The following is a 6,371-nucleotide window of genomic DNA, read 5'->3' as shown; positions in this document are numbered from 1 at the left end:
ATGACAAAAGGACAAGAAAGACACTTTGTCAACGTTCTGTTCTCGCACTACTACTACCGTCATGTCATGCAACTAGCTCAAACTGCCATACTTCCAAGCTACCATGCAGGTTCGAACAGGTTCAACGCACGCTGCTGCGGAAGGCATTGCAATCACGAGCGGCCACGGGAGCCCAAACCCCAGCATTCACACTGCGCTGCCACTTTGCCAGGAACACGAACTCATGTCGTGGTCAGGATTAGCCACCAGGTGTATGTGCTATCCTCCTAGTTTGTGCTGCCAATCTTGGAGGCCCCAATGCGAGGACCAAGAAAGGAAGGGTGTACACCTTTGGCGAACGAGCTAGGGCTGGCAAGCTCAGCATGCACGATTTTTGAGGACGCGGCAACTGTTCAGTGTCCATGAGAGTCTTCAATTTTGAGCAAACCGCTGTAAAAACAGCCCTCGCAACACCGCGATAAGAAAATAAAAGCAACACAGCCTCTAAGATATTCTGTTTTTTATCAATCGTGTGAAAAAGCACTTCCTAAGGTGCTTTCACCGCATTACTGTAGTGCCTTGTGAAACAGCATAAGATTGGGTAGGGGTTGCTTGCTGTTACGGGTGACTACACAATCAGTCCCGCGCATGCACCGTATGTTCGTGGTGTTGCTGCCGCATGAAAGAACCGCTCACCAGGCTCCCAAACTAAAAAAAAGAATGCAGTACTCTTTTCTGATATTGCTCGTCCATCTTGGCGCACTACTGGGACGCAGACAGTAGTTCCTGTGACGCCTACAGAGTACATGCTCTCGATTTCAATCAACCAATCAATCAATCAATCAATGTTTCTTTATTAGCATCAGAAATGTACATTGTGAGTAAGTATGCAGGAGTAGGTCCCAAGGTAGTAAACAGCAGGCGGGACCTCCTATGTTAATACAAAAAAATTATGGTGAGGCAGTGATAAAAGAACATAAATTAAAGTGCCTCTGCCCGTGCCACCGTGGTATAACAGGCTTCCTATGTTAATACAGTAAAAAAGCTAAAATACGAATAACGAAAGAGCAATGCACGCAAATTATCACTCGTGATTTGCTCCAGCACTACTTTGCTATGCAACCGTCCATTTGTTCTTAGTTGTATCACATGAATATCCTGCACAATCAACCGATCAAGCTTCAATTTTTGTGTCTACAACTGCCCAAGCGGCGATGACAGCGTGCAGCCAAGAAGCGTGAAATCCTGATAGGCTACAATCTTTAGTGCTGATATTGTTCACGTGCTTTCAAAAACTAAGGAGAAATGACGATGCGAAATACGAGTGGTACAAAAAGTTCTCGTTATCCAGCGACAATTGTATTGCGAATGAAAAAAAATAGTTCATGTTAGAGAGAGGTTAATGAAAGAGTAAGAGATAAAAAGGATGCTATTTTCTGCCTCTCGTTGAGGGTGCACGGCTCAGTGCCTTTAGAGCTGGGTGGAGGGCGAAGTAAAGATGATACGATGAGAGGAGGGAAAGAAAAGGCGAAATACATAGCAAGAGAACGTCTTGTCAGTACAGTCAGTAGGACGAAGCGAAAGCGTTAGTATATAAGGTGGCTAGGTCCAAAGACGCATATAACTCGAGGAAGGCTCGGAAGGCTTGCGTCTTTAAGCGCGTGACAAAAAGGATGTCATTCACTGTTGTCCCAGACGACTGAGGAAGCGATCACGGCTCACCAGCACGCAGCGCTCTATAACCAGGTCAGGATCGGAGCAAATAGTATGCTGGAGCATTTCGTCGTCGTCGCATCTTCGGCATTCGGGTGATGAAGAGCGACTTGCGGAATACATCAGTGCCGCAGGCCAGGCGCTGCTGGTACGCAGGCGAACCAACAACCGACGCTCGTACTTGTACAAGCTGGTCTCGGGAACGGATAACGGGGGCTTGCCGCATGCCACCCGAGTGCCAGGGTGGCTCGCTGTAGGAATGTGCAGTCATTTTCAGGAGAAGTTCGACTAGGATACCGCCTTGGTGATAGTTCAGAGTAGTGTGCTGCCTTAGCGGTGGCGACAACCTCTTCGTTTCCAGCTATCTCAATGTTCGAGGGAGGCCAGTTTAGGGGAAGGCACACACCGCTGTCTTCGATGACGGTCACTTTGGCGTGCAGCAACGCCACAGTGTGTGTGTGCGCACCAGCCAAATTCTCTTCACCTTTGTCTCAAGCGTCTTTATCTCAGATCTCTCCGTAACAATATTCAACACACAGGTGTGAGCAAAAGTCGTTAACTGAATTGGATAAAGTTCAGTCTTTTTAGGGCTGATAGGGAAAAATTAACCGTTTTGCTTCAAAAGTGATCCGCAGCACGGATCAAAAACTTTTAACGAATATCCGTAGAGCTATCGGATCAATATACTATGTAAGCATTGAACTTTACAAGCATGCTGTCTTCGAGCTCGGTCAAGCGCGCACACATCACACGGTGATTCCGAACGCTGCCTTTCACAAGGCCCGCGCAAGTATCAAAGCAAACAGAGGTGGGCGTACAAAGTGAGTGGCTTCTTGGTTGTTTGAGGAAACGCGAGCAGCAACACTATAAAGCGTGGTGTTCCAAGAATGCTGGCCTAGGAATTCACAGAAAGCTTCCAGAGTTATCGGCTTGCTCAGTCGTTGGAACCGTTATTGACTAGTAGCCTTTTCTATTATTTTGCTACTTACCAGCAGGTATAAAGAAATAAGATTCGTATGCTATCCCACCTGCCTTAACACCACACTCTCTTTCGCCCATAACTCTCATTTTCTATCGCTTTTGCTGTACGAGCAACGTCAAGATTGCAAGGTCCGCCAAGGTGCACCAATGGTTATAATGCTCGACTGCTCTCACCTGGATGTCGTGGGTTCCATTCCGACCAGGTCAGTGGCAATTAGGTGGAGGCAAAATAGTTGAGGTCCGTGTGTTGTGCGTCGTCATTGCACGTTAAAGAATACTGAGTGATCGAACTTGCGGAGCCCTTCATCACGAAGTCCCTTACAATATTATGTTGGTTTTGGGATGTCAAACTCGAAGCGTAAGAATAGTAAATATCAATATTATTATTGGTAATATCTTATTTTGGTGATGTTTCTAAAAGTTGGCAATAAATTCTCGCTTGCTTTCTAAAGAAATCAAGTATAGAGTAAGAGAAATTCTTCATAAGGACACCAGTTATAAACAAGTTATTCATTCTTGAAATTTTTGCGCAAGCACGCAGGGACACAGAAAAGAAGACAAGTGGGCACCCAGTTGCGCCCGTTTGTTTTCCTTTCTGCGTCCTTGTGCGCTTGCTCAAAAAATTCAAGATGTATATGTTCCAACTAGGCCGAATTGCAGTTCTGCCTAAGTTAATTGAGTGTAACGGACTTCAGAGTGAGAAAACTCATATGGGGACGATGTTCGTTAGTGCAGTGTGATTATCTATATATAAGTTCAAATGAATCACAATGAGCGAAAAACAACACACATTTCCTGCCTGGCACGTGCACACATAAGCTTTTAACGTTGTTTTTCGTCCACTTTATTTGCTTTGAACGCATGCTATATTACCACACAATAGTTCAAAGCAGCAAGCACTGTTTTTTATACCTTCGTTAGAACAACTGTCACTTGTATTTATTTAGGTGTAGGACAATGTATTAACAAGTGCATTTAGCTCCCGTAGTGAATGCAATTTTGCACCTGGCGAATAAGGCTACAATACCATAAAGTACACACATCTAAAACTCGCCCTAATAAATAAACAGTGTGAAAACGACACCTGTTGCTTGAATAGGCAAAGAAAACCTAATTTATACCGATGTTAGCACTGTGAAAGTGAAAGTGAAGCATTAAAACTGAGCAGAAATCATCGCATGCTTCTGTAGTCTATGAGCAGTCCCGTAAGACAATCCAATGCATGAATACTCATTTGACGAGCACTCTAATAAGCCCCCTTCTGCGTGCGTCTTCATCCCCGTGAACGTCATTACATGCTATTACGACCATTCTTCGCTGTGCCGTTTTTGGTCTAAGAATTGCTTACGGGAGCTGGCACCAGGAAGATTGAGTGCGCGGAGACATAGTAACAGACAAAAACGTTAACGATGAGCACGATGCCCAGTTTGACAGTGATCATTATCATAGTAGGTGATGGTTTGCGTGCTTAACATCAACGAGTTGGCACGCTAAAGCGGAGGCAGGCAACTTTTTGTAAAAAAAATGGCACTCAGACACCCATCTAACGAATTCATTCATTGTTTTGTCCGAGATAGGACGCCGTTGCAATAGTTCGGTTGAATTAGTGTATATGCCACACCACAGTAGCAATCACAATTAATAGTGTTGTTCGCGATATCGTTGACGAGTGTTCTTGAGAACAACGATGTCCATAGGCTCATGTCAGTGGTGGTCTACTGGCAGTCTAGCAATAGGCTATGCCAATATTCATGGGGCCCGAGCCTAAGAATTATATGCCTACGCCCTTTACGACGCATATAAAGTTTATGGTATATTAACAATTTGTTCTGCTTATTAGCCTTATGGGGCACGATTGATCATACTACTTTTGAAGCAACAAAGCTTGGAAAAATATTTCAGGAAAAATGTTGTAGATTCGTTTGCAAAATATTTTATTGGGGTGTTTTGGCTTTATTAGGCATAAGGCATGAGGCATAAGGCATTAGTTTTTTGCCGCTTACTATATACTTACGCAAAATAAAAAAAAGAACAGCTCAACGTGCCCACTTGTGCGCCCCTGCCAGCGCAGTGCAGTGTTGCCTAATGTTTCGAGTGCAAAGGACCGTAGAATTGACCGTGTGACCTATTTCGTCGAAGCAGTGACGATGGTGGTGGCTGCGCGAAGAGGGCCACACAAGCGATAACCGCTAGGTATATTTCTCTCTGTCATAAACCGCCCCAGGGAACCATACCCTTTGTACGCGAGATATACGCTCCTATTGTTTAATGATCCTTCGGAGGGAAGTACAGCGAATTCAAAAGGAGATTTTTGTTGTTGTTCATCGTGCAGTCACAGACAATCGACGCTAAGTCACTTCGAGCATAGCAGTCGCCTATGTGGCACGCATTGCAATATTGTTAATTTTTGTTTCTTGCTTCACCTTCTCATTCTGAGGTATTATATGCACGATACGGACATTCGAGAACATCACATGCATGGACGCGGTATTATAACGTGATAGATTAATACTGCTAGTTTCTCAAAAATTCCGGTGTCAGTATAGTTGGTTGGGCACAAAAAATCATCATAATCATGATCAGCCGGTCTACAGCTACTGCAGGACAAAGGCCTCTCCCGTGTTCCACCAGTAAACTCGGTCTTGCGCTTGCTGCAGCGACGTTATACCCGCAAACTTCTTAATCTCATCTGCCCACCTTATTTTCTATCTACATTTAACCCGCTTGACTTCTCTTGGAATCCAGTCAGTTTCCTTTAATGACCAGCCGTTATCCTGGCACCGTGCACGTACCCTACCCATGACCATTGCTTCTCCTTGTTTTCGACTATGATGTCCTTAATATTCGGCTGTTTTCTGATACACTCTGCTCTCTTCTTGTCCTTATGGTTACACCTATCAATCTCATTCCGTTACTCGCTGCGTCGTCCTCAACTTAAGTTGAACCATTTTTGTAATCCTCCAAATTTCTGCTCCATAGGTAAGCATCGGCAAGATTCAGCAGTTATCCCCTTACCTCTTAAGAGATACTGGCAATCTACCAGTCATTATTTCAGAATTCTTGATGAATGTGCTCCACCCCATTCTCATTGTTCTAGTTACTTCAATCACGAGGTTCGGCTCCGTGCTTACTACTTGTCCTAAGTAGACGCACTCTTTTACAACTACAAGTGCGCTGCTACTGATCTTGAAGAGCTGCACCCTTCCGATGTTGTGGTACGTTTTTCGTTTCCTGCTGGTTAAATTTAGAATCTACCTTTCCGCTCTCTGTGTCTAATTCAGTAAAAAAATATCATATCTTCATATAAAGTAAAGAAAAAAAACGTTAGACGACTCTAAAGCTTCGCTTTTAAGCGTTGAACGCCATAGCAACCCCCAGTTCCTAGCGCATACTTCAAACACTGAGTGCATGAAACCTTTTCGAATTTGCTATGCTCGTAAGGGAATAGGTGTAGTGCCTTTTGTATTGGGGTACCCGCTTTTAACCACTGGGCCAAAATTGTAATCACATATATTTTAGGTTCGTTGGTAACGCACGTTTGTACCACGCACTATTATTGCAACACTTCAAGTTACATTGTGAAGCATGTATACAGGACGCGTGTGTTTGTGAAGCATGAAAGCTACTTTCACTGCATTTCCAAGAAGAGGAAGTTCTTTTCGTTGTTTTCCGAAACAGATGCTTGGCCGTGTGCAAGA

Source organism: Rhipicephalus microplus, chromosome 3 (genome assembly GCF_043290135.1).
Source record: "Rhipicephalus microplus isolate Deutch F79 chromosome 3, USDA_Rmic, whole genome shotgun sequence".
Taxonomy (NCBI): Eukaryota; Metazoa; Arthropoda; class Arachnida; order Ixodida; family Ixodidae; genus Rhipicephalus; species Rhipicephalus microplus.
Note: the sequence above shows the minus strand (reverse complement) of the source record.